Below are 21,529 nucleotides of genomic sequence, written 5' to 3'. Positions count from 1 at the left end.
TAGTTTAATAAATGATGAAAAAATGATAATTCTTGTCGTCCTAATCCTACTATTTAAAACTTAGCTTTATGTCCAAGAAAGAAATGTCAAAATTTGTCCAAATTCTTGATTGTCCATAATAAACAGTAGTGTGCCTCAGTTTTTAAGAGTACGAAACTTATTATTGTAAATGTTGTTTCAAAATTAAGGGATGGAAAGAAAATTACGTAGTTTAATAAATGGTGTCCTCCATAAATACAACACTTCATAGTTACGACGGCAATTTTTTGTAAATGAATGTGAGTGAAAATTATTCAAAACGAACTTGGAAATAGCATTTCTAGTGGGTTAGCAAAAGTTTTACCTGGTTCCTTTTACAAACAATTATTGCGCCCAATAAAACCCCACACAAATTAGCACAAATTGGGAGCCCTATTTGGATTAGTATCTCAGACCCATAACAATTAAGCAATAGGTTTTCAGAAATTAAAAATCATATTCGAGATTCCTTTAACAACATGGCTAGCTTTGTTACATCGTTATTCACAAACTGAGATCAAACTAACAGTAGAACGAAGGAAAATGATTTCATTTCGGTCAGAAAACGGATATTTTGTGAATTAGTCAGCTAAAAATACTTATTTTTCGCGTTTAATGGAATTTTTACCAATTTTGCTCCATCTTTACTTGAAATTAGAAAGCAAAAGATCTTTGCTCACCAACATATATTCCTCACCTACATATTATACAGTGGAAGAAGCATGTAGATGACACCATTTCACTGGAAAAAGGTTTACATTTTTTGTTGAGGAATGTTTTGACTAAAATCGATAAAAGCAAAAACTCCACAATTTCACCAGGGCAAATACGAAAAATGTCGGCATTCGTTCCTTGGATATGGTGATTATGTTTGAAACGTGTGTAGGGTGTTTGCAGAAAGAGCAGAAAGCATAATTCTATCATGATGAAAATATTTGGCAACACAAAATGATCAAATCATCAAAATCCTTTGTGGAAAACCTATGCAAAAGTTTAACTGACGTCGTCCATAAGTTTTTTTCCAAAATTATTATACCCTTTGTGCAGATAACATGGAACTTCCATTTATGAAAGAAATCTTATACTTGGATTATACATTATACTGTAAAAATGTTAATGCATTAAGTTCAGTACCAGCGAAACAGGAGGGGAGTTGGAGACCGGGATATGCAAACACAGAAGGGCCATTACCCAAAGTGAAGTGAGTTTTGTAGCTTCGACGTATCGTTGACGGTAAAATCACCGAATCGATTTTCAAAATACCAAAGACTATGCTAGTGTACGCGTCCGAAGACTTAGATAACATCTAAATGTACCTAGCGATTTTTTGGATTTGAAACTTTTGTAAATTAGAAGTTACGAATTAAAACAGGGGCAGTAAAGAAATGGAATTAAGCAGCATTATTAAAGTGTGTGGATATGAATCTGGTAATAAACCAGCTTTTTGATGTTTACTATACAGACAGTTTATCTCATAAGGCTCAGGTTCAGTTGAAAGCACCTTCATAACAGGGAATCAATGACATGAAGTTAATGTATTCGAAAAGTCTGATGTATGACAACAATATATAATTATTATTATTATTATTATTATTATTATTATTATTATTATTATTATTATTATTATATTTTTCAATAATAATATAATAATAATAATAATAATAATAATAATAATAATAATAATAATAATAAAAATAATAATAAAGATCCCCTCCATGAAAGCCTACAACACCAAGAAATTAAGGGAGAAAACAAGTGAGTCAATGAAATAATGGGCAAAATACACACCACCAGTATCACAGAAACAAATAACTTGACATATGCAGGAGCAAGATTAGTAGCAGAACTGATGGGGATTCGAACACCAACACCACCAGCACAACCAACCCAACAGAAACCAAAACAGCAACCTCCTTGGAAAAGGCGCCTGGAAAAGCAAATCATGGTGATGAGATCTGACTTGAGTAAACTGAAAGAGATGGCAGAAAAAAGGCTAAGAAGCAAGAAAACAAGGGAGGAACTCAACGAGAAATACAAAGTACAAGAGAGGGGACTAAACAACACAATAGAAGATGTAAAACAGAGGCTTAAGGCCAAAGCACATAAGATCCAACGGTACATGATCAGGAATAAGGGATACCAACAGAACAAACTATTCGGAACCAACCAGAAAAGACTATACAGCCAACTAAGAGGGGAAGACAACCACCCAGAAATTCCTGAAGCCGAACCAAGTAAGAGACTCTGGGAAAACATATGGAGCAATCCGGTATCACACAACAAACATGCAACATGGCTCCAGGAAGTCAAGGAAGAAGAAACAGGGAGAATAAAACAAAGATTCACAGAGATCACGACAGACACAGTCAGACACCAACTAAAGAAAATGCCAAACTGGAAAGCCCCAGGTCCCGATGAAGTCCATGGATACTGGCTCAAAAACTTCAAGGCCCTACACCCACGAATAGCAGAACAACTCCAGCATTGTATCTCAAATCACCAAGCACCCAAATGGATGACCACAGGAAGAACATCCTTAGTACAAAAAGACAAGAGTAAGGGAAATATAGCCAGTAACTACAGGCCTATCACCTGCCTACCAATAATGTGGAAGTTACTAAAGTTACTAACAGGTATCATCAGTGAAAGGCTATACAACTACCTAGAGGAGACAAACACCATCCCCCACCAACAGAAAGGCTGCAGAAGGAAGTGTAGGGGCACAAAAGACCAGCTCCTGATCGACAAAATGGTAATGAAGAACAGTAGAGAAGGAAAACCAACCTAAGCATGGCATGGATAGACTACAAGAAAGCCTTCGACATGATACCACACACATGGCTAATAGAATGCCTGAAAATATATGGGGCAGAGGAAAACACCATCAGCTTCCTCAAAAATACAATGCGCAACTGGAATACAATACTTACAAGCTCTGGAATAAGACTGGCAGAGGTTAATATCAGGAGAGGGATCTTCCAGGGCGACTCACTGTCCCCACTACTCTTCGTAGTAGCCATGATTCCCATGACAAGAGTACTACAGAAGATGGATGCCGGGTACCAACTCAAGAAAAGAGGCAACAGAATCAACCATCTGATGTTCATGGACGACATCAAGCTGTATGGTAAGAGCATCAAGGAAATAGATACCCTAATCTAGACTGTAAGGATTGTATCTGGGGACATCAGGATGGAGTTTGGAATAGAAAAAATGCGCCTTAGTCAACATACAAAAAGGCAAAGTAACGAGAACTGAAGGGATAAAGCTACCAGATGGGAGCAACATCAAACACATAGATGAGACAGGATACAAATACCTGGGAATAATGGAAGGAGGGGATATAAAACACCAAGAGATGAAGGACACGATCAGGAAAGAATATGCAGAGACTCAAGGCGATACTCAAGTCAAAACTCAATGCAGGAAATATGATAAAAGCCATAAACACAAGGGAAGTGCCAGTAATCAGATAAAGCGCAGGAATAGTGGAATGGACGAAGGCAGAACTCCGCAGCATAGATCAGAAAACCAGGAAACATATGACAATACACAAAGCACTACACCCAAGAGCAAATACGGAGAGGACTATACATAACACGAAAGGAAGGAGGGAGAGGACTACTAAGTATAGAGGACTGCGTCAACATCGAAATAGAGCACTGGGGCAATATCTGAAAACCAGTGAAGACGAGTGGCTAAAGAGTGCATGGGAAGAAGGACTAATAAAAGTAGATGAAGACCCAGAAATATACAGAGACAGGAGAGAAAGACAGACAGAAACAGAGGACTGGCACAACAAACCAATGCACGGACAATACATGAGACAGACTAAAGAACTAGCCAGCGATGACAATTGGCAATGGCTACAGAGGGGAGAGCTAAAGAAGGAAACTGAAGGAATGATAACAGCGCACAAGATCAGGCCCTAAGAACCAGATATGTTCAAAGAACGATAGACGGAAATAACATCTCTCCCATATGTAGGAAGTGCAATACGAAAAATGAAACCATAAACCACATAGCAAGCGAATGCTCGGCACTTGCACAGAACCAGTACAAAAAGAGGCATGATTCAGTGGCAAAGCCCTCCACTGGAGCCTGTGCAAGAAACATCAGCTACCTTGCAGTAATAAGTGGTACGAGCACCAACCTGAAGGAGTGATAGAAAACGATCAGGCAAAGATCCTCTGGGACTATGGTATCAGAATGGATAGGGTGATACGTGCAAACAGACCAGACGTGACGTTGATTGACAAAGTCAAGAAGAAAGTATCACTCATTGATGTTGCAATACCATGGGACACCAGAGTTGAAGAGAAAGAGAGGGAAAAAATCGATAAGTATCAAGATCTGAAAATAGAAATAAGAAGGATATGGGATATGCCAGTGGAAATCGTACCCATAATCATAGGAGCACTAGGCACGATCCCAAGATCCCTGAAAAGGAATCTAGAAAAACTAGAGGCTGAAGTAGCTCCAGGACTCATGCAGAAGAGTGTGATCCTAGAAACGGCACACATAGTAAGAAAAGTGATGGACTCCTAAGGAGGCAGGATGCAACCCGGAACCCCACACTATAAATACCACCCAGTCGAATTGGAAGACTGTGATAGAGCAAAAAAAAAAATAAATAAGTAATAATAATAATAATAATAATAATAATAATAATAATAATAATAATAATAAATAAATATGAGGCAAAATTGGTGAAAATGAAGAATCCATTATTAAGCAATTTTGCTTGGCAATGTAAATTTAAACGCGAAAAATATTTTTAGCTGACAAATTCATAAAATTTCCATTTCATGACCAAAATGGAGCCCTTTTCCTTCTTTCTACAGTTAGTTTGGTCTCAGTGTATGAATAACGATGAAACTAACCTAATAATGTCTTAAAGGAATCTCGAATGTGATATTTATTTTCTGAAAATCTGCTGCTTTATTGTTATGGGTCTGAGATACTAACCCAACTAGGGCTCCCAATTTTTGCCAATTTGTGTGGGGTTTTATTGGTAGCAATAATTATTTATAAAAGACGTAATACTATTGCAAACCGACTATAAATGTTTTTCACAAGTTCCGTTTGAATAAATTTCACTCACATTCAGTTACAAAAAATTGCCGTCGTAACTACTGAGTGTTGTATTTATGGAGGGCGTCCTTTATTAAACTACGTAATTTATTTCCATCTTTTAATTTACAAACAACATTTGCATTTTCAAACTAAGGCACACCTACTTTTTATTATGTACAATCAAGAATTTAGACAAATTTAGACATTTCTTTCTTGGACATAATGGTAAGTTTCAAGCAGGAGGATTAGGACGACAAGCATTTGCAGAAACAATATCTCAGACAGTTATGTGCTTTATCTTTTTAATATATAGTATGTATGTGAAAAAACAATGTTGTAATGGAATTTTTAAGAGGTTGATATTGAACCCACGTAGAAAATGAAATCTGCTTTGTTTCTAATGTATCAAAAATTAAGATATGTAGAATTCTTTTTCCAGATAAACCGACCCTCCCAAAACTGTTCCTGACAAAAAAAGAAATTTAGATTTTGATCAAATATATTTTCTTTCATCTGACGGAACTTCGGGCGGACAGAAAAAACTACATGAAAGATATAAATTGTACAAGAAAAAAAAGTGTATTAACATATCCCTTTCTTGTATGACAGAACACAAGTATTTCTTTAGACAAACAATTAGATAGTTGGTTTATGTACTGAACTACAACAAGTAGCCGTAAAATAGACGATTTTGTCATTTTAATACATGTATATGAAACTGTATGGTTCCTTTACAAAGTTGCGCATCAAGGTTTACAGTGATGTCGTAAAGAAACGTACGGAACAAGAGCGATAATTCTGATGGTAGGGGGTTAAAGTCTATGCAATACTTAAAAGGAAGTTTTATCATATTTGGTTTTGCACAACATATGATCACCTAGAAAAAAAATGAAAAGAATATGTCGATATTGCTGGAGGCCAGATTTGAACGGATTAGCAGAATTATTACTTCCGAGCAATTACGTTATGGTTTGATTTAATGGATGCATTAAGAGCTTTAATAAAATTCCAATGAACTTGATTTGCTTCAATGAATAGCACTTGTATTGGTCACTATAATTATCATCAAGCTCTATTATTGAAAGGGGAAAAATTCTCTCTCTCTCTCTCTCTCTCTCTCTCTCTCTCTCTCTATATATATATATATATATATATATATATATATATATATATATATATATATATATATTATATATACATACATACATACTATATATATATGTATATATATATATATATATATATATATATATATATATATATATATATATATATATAATATACGTATACGTGTGTACGACCTCAGAAGGGGGATAAGGACGTCTTAAGGGCAACTTTCCTCAAAAATTCCCGTTAATACAAATTGTGAACCGGATAGGCTACCTGGTGGTTAGCTGATAATGCAAAGTTGCAGCCAAGTCAATATGTCTCCTTGCCCAGAATGTCCCATATATCTATATATATATATATATATATATATATATATATATATATATATATATATATATATATATATGTGTGTGTGTGTGTGTGTGTGTGTGTGTGTGTGTGTGTGTGTGTGTGTGTGTGTGTGTGTGTGTGTGGAATTAGCGTGTCTATCTGCTTGTATCTATGCATTATATGGATATGGAAAAAGGCCCACCTTTGCATATCTTAATATTAAAATAATATATTGGCCTGCTTTTTTTTCTGTCTTACTGATCATAATGCGAGCCATATTTCACAGACATGATCATCCGTCAGCATCTGAGCCAGACGTCTCTATGGATCGGCATGAGAAACGATTTTGATGGAAATTACTGGTTGGACAAAACTCCAGTCACCGTCTTTAACTGGGATTACTATCAACCCAGCGGTTACAATGTAGATGAATGTGTTGGTAAGCTTGCCATTTTTTTTATTCTATTTTCATTAGATTTCTAAGATTCATCCAATGTGTATCAGAGGCCAGTGGCTGTCAGATACTCAAAATCTTATATCTTTTCCCTTATTGTTATTTGGATGCTGACCAAAGACCCAGATTTATATAACAAATGTAAATACTCTGAAGACGCGGTTCTAATATTCATATAAGAATTTCACACTGTTAAATCTAACAGAATTTTGTGGATTTGTTTCTACGCAGGTGGTAGATATTGGTATTCTCGAAGCATATATCAAAATATCTGAAATACAACAGTAGTTACCGTACAAAGATAGTTCCTATTTAGATAAGGATGACTGCTGCTGATAAACAATGCTTGTCAACTAATTGTGCTAAGTTGCGCATACGGAAATTGTATTTTTCAGTGGCACTGTACGGAGGAGTGCTTTAATTTCCGCTCTTGCTCAGCACACCTACCTGCATGAGATTTTTACCACCTTCTTAGAACTGGATATATCGCAAGGAAACTGAACAGTTTCAATGTATAATACAATATATATATATGTGTGTGTGTATATATATATATATATATATATATATATATATATATATATATATATATATATATATATATATATATATATATATTTCTGACACATCGGAATCGAACACAAGTTTTTCAATTTAAGGACAAGGACCCGGCCAACTGAACCGCACACGTCATGAAAGCAGTTAGAATCTAAGTTCGATACCGATGTGAGTCAGAAAAATGTACTTCTGTTCCATACGTGATTGCTTGTTGATTACTTACTATATCATATGCACTCAGAAGCGATAATTCGAATGAAATGCTGTAAACTGGGTCACTGCTGAGTCGGGGAAGGTGGGTGAAGCCTGTCCAGGCAAAAGCCTTCGGTACACTGATACTTTGACTCAAATTTCTTTTATGACTTGAGTGTTTCAGTTGGCAGCACCCATTCTTTTCAACTGAAAGACCTCGGTTCGATCAATATGCGTCTCAGAAATTTATTTGTTCCACACGTGATTGGGTAAGCTCTCTCTCTCTCTCTCTCGTCTCTTCTCTCTCTCCTCTCTTATCTCTCTCTCTCTCTCTCTATCTCTATATATATATATATATATATATATATATATATATATAGTATATATATATATATATATATTATATATATATATAATATTTCTTTTTCCCGGATATTTGCACAGAAATACTAGGTACTGAGCTGCAGAGCCCATGCATCTAGACCTGGCGATGCACACAGTGCAGAGGAGCAAGTATACTATAATTTTTCCTAGCATTTAAAGTAATGAAGATATGACTGCCATTAGCCTCATGTGAATAAGATTTCAATACGATCCATAATCCTTCATTACTTGCTTCATTGTCTTAGGAGACATTGTAACACAACCTCAAACAAATGGCATTCCTTAGGGCAAACAGCTTGAACCATTCACTACTAAAGCTACAGCAACTGTCTACAGTTAACAGATTGAGCTCAGAGATGTGGCTTCCACTGGCCTTAAGAGATAAGCTCATTTGCTGTTGATGGAGTATTTCCTCTCACAAGGGGTTTACATCCATTTACTGCCTTGGGTTGCCGGTAATTAGAACATTATCAAGCCAAAGGCACTTCCTAAGTAGCAGTGACCTAGTATTATTCCTTCTACCATCACAGAGCTGGTCAAATTTAATATATATATATACATATATATATATATATATATATATATAGATATAATATTATCTAATATTAATATATATATATATAGTATATATATATATATATATATATATAATATACAATATTATATATATATATGTGAGTGTGTGGTGTGTGTGTTTGTGTGTCTGTGTGTGAATGTATGTAAATTTATGAGACAATAGTTATTTTTGCACAACGACAATCAAGGAATGATTGAAAAAGAAAAATATTTTTCTGCCAAGGAATATTTTGATTTTTTCTTGTAACTTTAATTTCCTCTTTGCAGAAATGTATACAACATCTGGCACTTGGAACGACAAATCGTGTAACACAAGAAATATTTTTATTTGCGAGAAAAAAGGTAGGTGGTTTACGAATCGTCATAAATTATATTTTGCAATTACTCTCATTCAGATATTCATAATTATTCATAAGTTTAGGTCAGCGGTCGTGATAGATTGGGGGGTGGGTGGAGATCGCTAAATGAGAGGTTGGAATACAAGACAAATTGAAATTAATAATAAGAAAAAACAGTGTATGATAGGAATGAAAGGGCATCCCAATTCACAATCGTTAGTAAAGGTGAGGTAAGGTTCAAACAGGGTTCAAATACCCTACTTTACAGAGCGATTTACCCTACTCGAGTGCAGACAGGAAATCGGGACTCCCTGACAAAGCAAATACTAACGTGAAACAGTATATGTTAGCTTCGAGCCCCGCAACCAGTGCGGTGGACCGATCAAAAACATTATTGACCATGTGACTCAATGATGTAAATGACTGGTGCTTCTTGGAACTTTAACTAACTTTTTGGGTATCGCTCGTGACGTAACTCGTGGCCTAGTAAATAAGACAGCAGAGAATATAGATATTATTAGTGATTATGCTCCTCGCTAAGCATGCAATATATTCTTTTATTTTTTTGTCCTCCTGAATAATGGATAAAAAAAACGGGACAGGATGCTGCACTCTAACAAACCAAAGAGCTTCTGAATTAAGTTTTCCTTACCCTTATGCCCCAAAGTCGTATTTAATGATAGTGAAGGTTTGATAATAATAGCTGTTACCTTCAGTGCTTTTTGCTGAAGATCTGAACAAATCTAAGTTGTTAGTAATCTCTGTATTGTTCGTAAGGCTTCCTCCGTTGGGAAATTAAGGTTTTAGCGGTTGGTTTTCCCTTTACCTTTGTAATGTTAGAATGATTAACTGATTGCTTAACAGAAGTCATACAACTTTATCTAGCCCAAGCCCAGTGGAGACACAAGGCAGAAGGGGAGAGGAAGTTGTAGAAAAGAACACCACAGGAAAATGCCAGGCAGAGGGTAAGTGCCAAGCACTTTCTCCTCCTGTTGATTCGGGCATGGTCGGGGCACACAGCGATGCCCGAATCAACAAGAGAAGAAAGCGCTCGGTACTGACCCTCTGCCTGGCATTTCCTGTGGTGTTCGCCAATATGATGAAGTCGCGTGTATCTACTGTGATTATATATATATATATATATATATATATATATATATATATATATATATATATATATATATATATTTATTTATATATATACACACATATATATACATGTATATATATATATACCATATATTATATATATATATATATATATATATATATATATATATAATATATTCATATATAAATATATATATATATATATATATATATTATTATATATATATAACGTATAAACAGGTTTCATAAGGTCACACGGAGCTTGAAGCTAATTGTGACCAGGAGGAGGAAAACCAGTTAGGCCTATGTTACACTGACAAACCTATACACACACATGCATACACACACACACACACACACACACACACATATATATATATATATATATTTCTAGATCATCTAGAAACACGGCACGCAGAAGGAAGCAGTCCACTGCTTCTAGTATGCTATGTTCCTTAATGGAGATTCTACACGTAGAAAACCTCTGTTATGCGAATAAATGGTCGGATTTCCAGATCATCTAGAAACACGGCTCGCAGAGGGAAGCAGTTGGACCGCTTCTAGTATGCTATGTTCCTTAATGAGATTCTACATGTAGAGAACCTCTGTTATGAGAACAAATGGTCAGATTTCTAGATCATCTAGAAACACGGCTCGAAGAGGGGAGCAGTCCACAGTTTCTAGTATGCTATGTTCCTTAATGGAGATTCTAGATGTAGAAAACCTCTCATGAAAACAAATGGTCGGATTTCTAGATCATCTAGAAACACGGCTCGCAGAGGGAAGCAGTTGGACCGCTTCTAGTATGCTATGTTCCTTAATGGAGATTCTAGATGTAGAGAACCTCTGTTATGAAAAAAATGGTCAGATTTCTAGATCATCTAGAAACACGGCTCGCAGAGGGAAGCAGTTCGACAGCTTCTAGTATGCTATGTTCCTTAATGGAGATTAAAGATGTATAAAACCTCTGTTATGAAAACAAATGGTCGGATTTCTAGATCATCTAGAAACACGGCTCGCAGAGGGAAGCAGTCCACTGCTTCTAGTGTTCCTTAATGGAGATTCTACACGTAGAAAACCTCTGTTTTGCGAATAAATGGTCGGATTTCTAGATCATCTAGAAACACGGCTCGCAGACGGTACCTGTTGGACAGCTTCTAGTATGCTATGTTCCTTAATGGAGATTAAAGATGTAGAAAACCTCTGTTATGAAAACAAATGGTCGGATTTCTACATCATCTAGAAGCACTACTAGTAGAGGAAAGCAATCCACTGCTTCTAGTATGCTATGTTCATTAATGAAGATTCCACACATCGAAAGTCTGTTATGCGAACAAATGGTCGGATTTCTAGATCCTCTTAAAACACCGCTTATGGAGAGTGCACTCTTGGCATTGCTTAAGGTTCTTTGCAACGTGCATTCGGCCCCTAGCTGCAACCCCTTTCTCTCCATTCACTGTACCTCTTTTCATATTCCCATTCTTCCATCCTGCTAGCCACCCTCTCCTAACAAATGTTTCATAGAGCAATTGAGAGATTTTCCTCTTGTTTTGCCTTTCAAACCTTTCACTGTCATTTGCCGTTTCAGAGGCGTTGGACCTCAAAAGAGGCATTATTTGCCCATTTCTGTGGCTTATGCTATTAAGAAGGTTGAATGGAACCAACCAAAAGTTAATTATATATATATATATATATTAATCTGAAAATACTTCCATAAACACCCAGAACAATATATTTTAATAAGACGGATTTCTTCAGTGAGTCATAGTCAACATCAGCAGGTAGTAATAAGAATGGTGCCATAGGTTAAAACAGTTATTTTTTAATAAATTTTACAATTTTTGTTGTTTAAGGTTTTACAAAGAATGGTGCAGGAAAACAGAACAAAACACAAAGAAACCTGGGTAAATGTACTGAAAATTCACAAGTTCAGCTTATTTGTCAAAGAAAATCTTTACGCTCCAAATGTTCAGCTTTATAAGGGTATTTAAAAAAGTACATAAAATCTGAATATGACGGAAAAAATCAAAGGGAACCCGTTCATTAAAAGCCAAAAAATTACACAAGAAATAATAACACTTACCCAGTGGTTTTCGTCTTGGTCGGATAGACTGTGCGGTGCGTGACTATCAGTTGGCCTCCCAACAGGGAAATCAAATTTGTAATTCTCTTGCGTTTTCTGAAATTGGGAAAGCAAATAAAAACTTTAATTCAAATTTTGTATGAATTTCTAACCATTTCCGTTAACAATTCCTCTTACATATGACAAATAAATGGACTCACTAATTATAACCGATGAAAACATAAAAAAGGTAATTAGTTAACGCAATCAACTCCTTTCAAGTTCACGTAATTCAAGGCCTTAAAGTAGATCTAGAGGTATTTTGCAGTAACTGGGGTATGAATGCTTTTAGTACCTCCAGAGAGTAGCAACCTGGTCCCCTAATGAACAACTGGTCCCTCTGGTCCAGCCGGTAGTACCTAAATTTGGGATATGAGTTCAAGGTACAAGCAAATGCCTCACTTTATGTTGACACCTCTTTGAGTAAAAGCTATATCCACTATGAAAAACTATGGTTTTGGACAACAACTTGCCTCGACTACGGTGACCAAAAAATATTACAGTTCTATGCCCTGCGCTCGACAGGAGAATTATCTCATTTATTTTCTTTCATGGAGGAGGACCTCCTCATGTGAATGGAGGCACCCCAGTGATATAATCATAGCTGTACAATTTTCCCTCCGTATTACAATATAATTATGTTAATACTGAAATATTATCCAAGTTTTCAAGGTATCCTTTTGGAAAATACATAGTGTATATGACTGAGAAACAAAAACAAAGAAGTCCACACAGAGCGTACATTTATAATTAGAGGATGAGCAACAACATCATTTCAAAAAGAAAGTTGATTAACATGAATAACGTGAATAGTAACAGCACAGACACACACGGAGCGTGGGCTTATAATCATTGAAATAAATGAACTACTTGCTGAGGTGAACTGAGGTCAACCATTGACACCGATTTCGGTACGTCAGCAACTGTACCAAGCAAAATGCAATTTCATTAAAAGCAGTTCCACAGAGCTTTGGGGGTGAATCTCGACCTCCATTACGTGGAATTGTTTCCGCAAATTTCTCTTGGCTTTCCCAGTACGTTCGTTGCACCCGGTTTTCGCGCCTGTATTTGGTTAGAATTTGATTTCCTTTTCTAAAATGTAGTAATAATAATAACTTCAGAATTCTAATTGTAACACTCATCGTTGTATATATAAACTACGTCTTACGAGTACAAGAGTTATCCCAGGTGCCAGGAATTTTCGGCATAACAGCTACTTTCCAACTTAAGATATTCATATCAGTTAAATTATATGGCACGTGCAAATCTGATACAGACGTTAATGGAGCCAAACCCCCTTTTTTTTTCTTTTTTTTTTGCCAGGCGAATACGAATGAAAATAAAGATTTTCAGGGTAATAAATCAAGTGATAAAATTCTAAACTAAGTGGATTAAAGCTTTAACTAATAAAAAGAATAAACATTTTGCTTTTTGAGATGAAGATTGGGTAGACATTGAATGGCGACTATTATTTACAACTTCAAGTGCTAACTATCTCCTAGAGATGAGAATCACTTCAATGCTTACTATATTTTGGAATGGGGGAATTAGCTTTTGCATATTTCATCACCACGAGCTAAGGAGAACCTCGCCGAGTCCATCCAGTTTGTAATTACATGGCAGTGCACATCTCCTTCTCTCTCTCCCTCTCATCCTCTCTTACCTCTCTCTCTCTCTCCTCTCTCTCTCTCTCTCTCGCTCTCTTCTCTCTCCTCTCTCTCTCTTCTCTAAGATCAGCTGCAAACCATAACAGACAACTGAAACCTAAATACCTAATGGACGTTTTGGTTATATTGGAATTTTTTGTTTGGAATTAACGCTGTTAATTCAGTTTTGCAGTTGCAGTTGAACGCGCTGCCACTTACGCTACGAGAGAGAGAGAGAGAAGAGAGGAGGGAGAGAGAGAGAGAGAGCGAGAGTAGAGAGGAGAGAGGAAGGAAGAGAGGAGAGAGAGAGCAGAAGAAGGAGAGAGAGAGAGAGAGAGAATGTATTCTCTGACCTCTTCTTCCATCACCCCGAACACATTATCACCACGTGAAATGATTATTACATTAATCTAAGGAAAACTAGTTTTGTCGATAAGTATGAAGTTTGTAAATGAAGTAAAAGTTTTATAATAAAGGCCAATAACCAAAATCCCAAACGTCGATGTTAATTTCCTTTGGAAAGTTACCTACTGTGTGTTTATTTTTTCAACTTTTTCAGGACCAGAGTACAAGGGAATCCAGCCACCTCCTCCTCCTGAAGGTAAGGCTACACATTCTTCAGGACTGATAGCGTCCATTTTTTTAACATTTATCTAAAGTAGGGTTTTTATAGTTAAATTTTATTCTTTCCACACCAACTTATGAATGAGAATCGTAAAGATGCGGGGATACTGACCACAAATCAAGCACTGCCTGAACAACACTAATACATACATTTACAAACACACACACACACACACACATATATATATATATATATATATATATATATATATATATATATATATATATATATATATATATACGACATTATGATGCCCATAGAATTGCTTGTATGTATATATATATATATATATATATATATATATATATATATATATATATATATATATATATATATAATATAGTATATATATATATATATATATATATATATATATATATATATATATATATATATATATATGTATATATATACAGACACACACGCATGTGTGCGTGTTATATTCATATATTTTTGTGTTGTGCGCCTAAATAAAGACAATGCACTTTAGCAATACGTCAAAGAAATTACGAGAATAATAAAACATGTTTTTAGCTACCAAGAATTCCAGTGAAGGTACAATCCAAAACATTTAAGAAACACTTTCTGGTCTCTTTCAAGTAGGAGGATTTTGTTTATTTCTGTGTCCGAGAGAAGATACCCTCAAAGAAAGTTCAAAGGTTGTTGACTTGTCAACGGGGATGCTGCTTGCGTCAGGACTTTTAAACAATGAAGCCGCCATTCTGACGTGAGATTTCTCTCACATGGCAACTAACCTCCTTTCTCTCCTACGTTCTAGTTTATTCACTTTTTTGTCAAAGAAGTTTCGTCTCGTATCTTTCTACCATTTTCAAGTGGGTGGTTGTTATATTTCTCAATTTCCTACGTTTAATCCAAGTTTATTCGTTGATAAATATTCCTTTTTCATTATTACTCTTTTTTAAAAGTATCAGCGTTATCATTTCTCTTAAATAGGATGCCTCCATCATTCGAGTTAATTTTATATTGAGTCTCCTTAATTTTGTCTACATTATTATTATTATTATTATTATTATTATTATTATTATTATTATATTATTATTATTATTATTATTATTATTATTATTATTATTGATCTAATCGGTGTTGGTTATCATCCCGTTTACATTAGAATGAAACGAATGTATAATGACATAGCTACCCTGTACTCCTTAGAAATTCATATAATCACTATACTTTCGTATCTGGAAACTTTGCTTTAGAAAATAAAAACGAACATTAATACCTGTGACGTAGAATTTTTTGCTCACCTACACGATCTTGCTAGACTGTAGCTATACCTATACCTCCACGCATCTGGCTTCGTGATTGCGTGCGCATCCTAACTAGATGATGAAGCCTATTTCAACACGTTTCTTTTCATGTTTTAGCCTCCTGTTTGTAATATTGTCATAGAGTACAGCTTCTAATACCTACTGCTGGGGTCTTAGTGCTAAATAAAATGATCAAGTCAGGATTAAGATGATGAAAAATAAATAGGCAAGTCAGTGTTGAACTGCTTCTATTCATGTTTAGAGCACAGTCTGTAATATTACCAAACTGCAAACCTTGTATTGTCTATCTACATCAACTGCATCTGGAATGTGTATAATAAAATATATAGGGTAACAAATGCACCTGTTTAAGAACACAGTAATTGGTGCACTTAAGTGTAGAACAAGGATTATGAGACGGATGGCTGGACATGAGTGGAGATTTGTGGAAGTTAATGTACAGGAACGATATGAGAGGCAGAACTTCACAGAGCGCAAGAAGCGATGAGAATTAGGTAGTGGATTGTGTGCAAAGTCTAAATAGTTTAACTGTCATTTATTTAACCATATCAATGCTGGCATTACCATTTTGTTACGCAATAAGGACCATGTGCCTGGGTTTGTACTCATATACATACTCGCATGATACAGATAGACTCTGTATAGAGTGGATACATGGATATAATTACGACTTGAAAGCTAAAAACCTTCGACATCTTCACTATTTTCTCTTATTAGATAGGATTTGTTTATTTTTATACAATATACTGTATTGCCTGACAAATAATTCATGACAAAACTTCGGAACTGTAATGCAGCGCAGATTACAAATGACTATGAATGAATATGTTTTCCAGTACTTTGCCCAGATGGATGGTCGCGCTACAACAACTACTGCTATTATTTCTCACCTGATGAAGTTACCTGGGAAGAGGCCAATTCATGGTGTGAAAGTAACATTAACAGCAAGCTGGCCTCTATTGCCAATGATGCTGAGAATGACTTCATTAACAGTAAGTGAATTTTATACAAAATGGAATTGTATTTTATACAAACAGACACATGTAATACAATTAAAATCACCATTTCCTTTTGCAATAACTTACTGTGCCTACACATAATCAGCTTTGATTTCACACAAATCAGTCAGTGTTTTTGGGGATTGAACTCTTTTGTGCAAAATAAACCTGGTAACCAAGTCTTGAGGATAACCAACCTATAGACTGCATCCCCACATTAATTCTGCTGTTTGTGGTAAATTAAAGAATAACATAGATAGAGATGCCCAGAACATCACTTCTTTGTGCTCGAGCTGACATCTAAAATTTTACAAACTAAACTGCTGCTAACATGAATATCTTGTCTTCATTTTTTTTTCATTGTCTGACTTTGCATGGGTTATTTTTGTACGTTTGAAGAAAATATATTCCAGCTTGCTTGAAAGGAATGCGCTATGACCGTCACTGAAGAATTGATGGGTTTCTCACATCTAGATTCCTTTAATCATTCTGGTAATAGTAGTCTAGTTTCAGAAGGAATTAACTTGAATTATCTGATGTGTTTTTCAAAGGAAGCGACGTGGGTTTTGCCGAGATTACCTAATATAATCTAGTCATAATGAATTTTCCTTCTCAGAAATTCTGGCCATCAAAGCGCCAGTCTTATCTCTATTGCACGATTTTCTCACTCCTTAGCTTTATGTACTAACGTTCACATCTGTCCTAGAAGGCAATTAGCATTATCTTCTCAAAGGAGCAAATTAATAAAAATGAAAAAATTCTCTCTGCTTTCCAACACAGAATTCGCTTCGTCAATGCGCAGCAACGTTTGGTTAGGATTGCACGATGATAACCATGGCAACGACTGGCACTGGATAGATGGTACCGTCTTGCGTGAGTACACCCAGTGGGCACCTGAACAACCAGACAACGATGGTGGTATTGAGCACTGCGGACAGGTAGGTCAGAGAAATAAAAATGAAAGGAATTAGCTGGAATATTTGATTTGACTTAGGGAAAACGGTATGGCACCAAATTTACATAACCTGGAAAGAGATGGCGCCGTAAGTAGACATGGAATGACTGGAATAAAAGAGAATGGGAAGTGTCGTGAAGGCGTGTTTGGAGAGGAACTTGATTTTGGAAATAACATTGTTTTCAACTGATACTCATAAGGATATATGGAAAAAACGGAATGGTTATTGAAAGTGTCTGCTAAATTATGTATTAGTACAGAATAGGTGGATGAACAAGCTGATAGATGTAATGATGAAAAGAAGAATGGCTAGAGGTATATCTTACCATTATTTCGTTGAAGAAAATGTTAGAATAGATATAAGTTTGAGATGCACGGCATAGAACGAACATGTCTACAAATGTAATTAAAACAAAATTAATTTGTTAAGTAAAAAGGAGAGCAAATGTAAAGAAAAATTGATGAAAAATGAAGTATGGCTTAAACCTTGTCAGTGTAAGCAGTATCTGATGAGCACGAGCAATTTAAGGATGGGGCCATAGAGACCGAAGGCAGTATTTGTGGGTATAGAAGCAAGAAGAGGACATCAGAACAGTAACTGTTATGATTAGAAAATAAGAGATTTATTGTAGAAAAAGAGATTGTTTGGGATACAATTCATGACAAAAATATTATGTAGAAGTGTAAATGAGGATTGGATGTTAAGAATAAAGCGAAAAAAAGGCAAGTAATGAGAATGGAGAGGTGAAAGTGAACAACAACTTTAAGGAGAATCCACGTTCCACAGGGAAGTAAATGCAAAGAGAAAATTAAAGAGAACATGGGCTTCAAAATAATAGATGCAAATGCTGTTGCTGCAATAAATGACATCTTGAGCCGATGGAGGAAGTGTTTTATAGGCCTGTTCAATTTGAAAGTTCAATATGAGAATCAGAGCTACATAAAGCAAGTATTGAATGGATAAGCATAAGTCGATAATGACTGATATAGTGACAGCGGAGGACCTAAGGAGGTCGATCAAGAGACTTACAAATAGAAGACAGGTTATAAGTGAGATGCTGCAGTAGTAACGGAAGTGTGGCTGTGTAAGGAATGGAATGGAATGGAATACCAAGTTTAGGTCAAAGGCCAAACAATGGGACCCTAAAGGTCATTCAGCGCTGGAAGGAAAATTAACAGAAGAAAGACTTGAACGCTGTGACAAGAGGAAAACCTCGCAGCTGCACTATGAAATAATTGTTAGGAGAGGGTGGAGAGCAAGGTGGAAGAAAAATAATATTAATGGACTAATGAAAGGGGTTGCAGCCGGGGGTCGAAGGGGCGCTACAAAGAACCTTTAGTAATGCGTACAGTGCACCCAGTGAGGTGTACTGACGGCACTACCCTCCCCCTACCCTTACGAGGAGCGTGAAGCTAAGGCTCAAAAAGCATATAAAAGAAGAACTATTTTTTTAATAGAGATAAAGGTTTATGTCAGCATATACTGAGGAGAGTGTTTCATTTGGTCCACAATGTAGTCTGAAATAATGTGTTATGACTCCAATTCTGTTTGGTATCTTTATGGAGAGTGCTGCAAGAAGTTACAAATAGGACCTTTAGGTAGATGCAAAGTTGTGCAATGATAACATAAGATACTGAATGGCTGATGTTGGGAGATAGTACATTACCGACTTGAGACTTTGAACAGAAAATGCAGAAACTCGAGAAATGAACATGAAAAGGTTTGCTACTGGAAAAATTGAAGAAAATAATTAGTTTGGTTATGAGGCCAAATTCGATCAAACGTGAGGCTTGTTATTATGGAATAGCTGATGAATGGAAGTTGTTGATTTGTTTAAATATTTAGGGTTAATTATAATGAATGACAGATGACAGTAGGATGTGAGAAGCGATGAGTCAAGGAAGTCAACAGGGTGACTGGGGTAGATTGGATGATTTATAAAAGTCAAGGTAGGAAAAGGAAGGATATATCGATCATAGAAATGAATTAAATATTGAATTAAGGCCAAAAGCCAAAACCTGGTACTAGGTAGGGGCCGAAGGAACTCTGCAAAGAAAAGACTGTACGACAATATTTTGGAAGGAATGTACAATTCGTAAGAGAAAGGAGATGATCTGCTAGAAAGTGAAGGGCAGCTGAAACTGAACAGGTAATGGAAAGGCAGTGCCTTAATTTCCAGAGAAGCTGGGTGCTTTCATGGATGTGTATGTGTTCGATGCTACGATCATGAGCTTTGTGCATAAGACATATGATGCGTCTAAATTGTGGAAGTGTTCTTCACAAGGGTTCGCCCAAGATTTTATAGTTAAAGTATGGATATGAAAGAATGTATCACGTCTTCCCTGAGTCCACGCCGTGTTTAGATGAACACATCATGAAAGCAGGAGACTTACCACACGAATTGTTGAGTCTAGCTTTAAACAGCTTTCGTTTTCTGTAACACTTTTAAACGAGAGTGGGTGCAATCACAAATTTATTAGGCAGACTTAGGTATTTGGATGGGACTCTATATGACTTAGTTTGTTTTGTGAATGTGATATAGAATACATTAAAAACGCTCAACTAATTTACTATAGAGTGCCATCAGTTTAATGAACTGCTAAATTGTTGAGTTAAGGTTTAAACAGCTTTCGTTTTCTGTAACACTTTTAAACGAGAGTGGGTGCAATCACAAATTTAATAGGCAGACTTAGGTATTTGAATGGGACTCTGTATGACTTTTAGTTTGTTTTGTGAATGTGATATAGAATACATTAAAAACGCCCAACTAATTTACTATAGAGTTCTATCAGTTTAGTAAACTGCTAAATTGTCTGTTTTTTTTAAAGGAATTTGGAAATAAAAAAATTGAACGGAGGCTATGAAGAACAGAATTACAGCTATCTTAAGTGGCAAACTCACATTATTATCAAATAACCTCACATTAAAAACGTCCGGGTAAACAGAATCTTTATTCACTAAGTGCTATTTTTTTATGGAATATTTTCGTTCAGATATGAAGTTTTTCTATATTTTATTAATAAGCTAAAGGACCTGGCCACATCTAACAGATTACAGACCATGCTTATAGATACACTTGAGTAAAATAAGAGAGCTGGCGCCCATCATGGATCAGCGAACATTTACACATCTATACAACAGTAACATTAACAGTTTATCCCAGTTTACTTCAAATTGAAGTGGAGTCAGCCTTTAAGCTAGAAAAACCGTTCCATATTTACTTGTGTGTGTGTGTTTGTTAGCATTATACCTAAATGACTACTGAATTGTATTTGTTTACTTTGTCAATAATTAATAATCATACCACTATTCCTTCACTTTTATGTGGATTGATGAAATTCACTGTTTTACGGATTATCTGCAAACCCATGAAATTGTTCATTAATATATATCGATTCAATGTTCTCCATGTGCAGACGAGCATGACTGGAGACGGGTGGAGTGATGTTCCCTGCAGCACTTCGAACCTCTTCGTGTGCAAGATCACTGCCAGTAAGTGCTTATTATATTATGTAAGTGTTTTGGAATAAACACTCCTCCTGGGACCTCGCCCAACAAAGGGGAGAAAGGGATAGGATACAATCATTTGTTCACTGAAGAAAGGGCAGTTTCGTGGGTGTTGGAAAAGGTTGAAGTGTGTCCGTGGGTGCTTTACATATTTTCGGATGGATTAGACGAGAAGGCAGGGAAAGGACATTAGACGTGCGAGGAAAATTGAAGTAGGTAAACAGGTTGTAGATGAAT

The 21,529-nt window shown here is 35.9% G+C and overlaps 1 pseudogene; it reads left to right on the top strand.

The window, feature by feature from the left end:
- The window catches only part of LOC135212207 (macrophage mannose receptor 1-like), a 79,065-nt pseudogene that overhangs the window by 16,972 nt on the left and 40,564 nt on the right, over positions 1-21,529 (top strand).

The sequence above is a fragment of the Macrobrachium nipponense genome, chromosome 40 (assembly GCF_015104395.2).
Source record: "Macrobrachium nipponense isolate FS-2020 chromosome 40, ASM1510439v2, whole genome shotgun sequence".
NCBI lineage: Eukaryota > Metazoa > Arthropoda > Malacostraca > Decapoda > Palaemonidae > Macrobrachium > Macrobrachium nipponense.
This window is presented reverse-complemented; position numbering and strand designations above follow the sequence as displayed.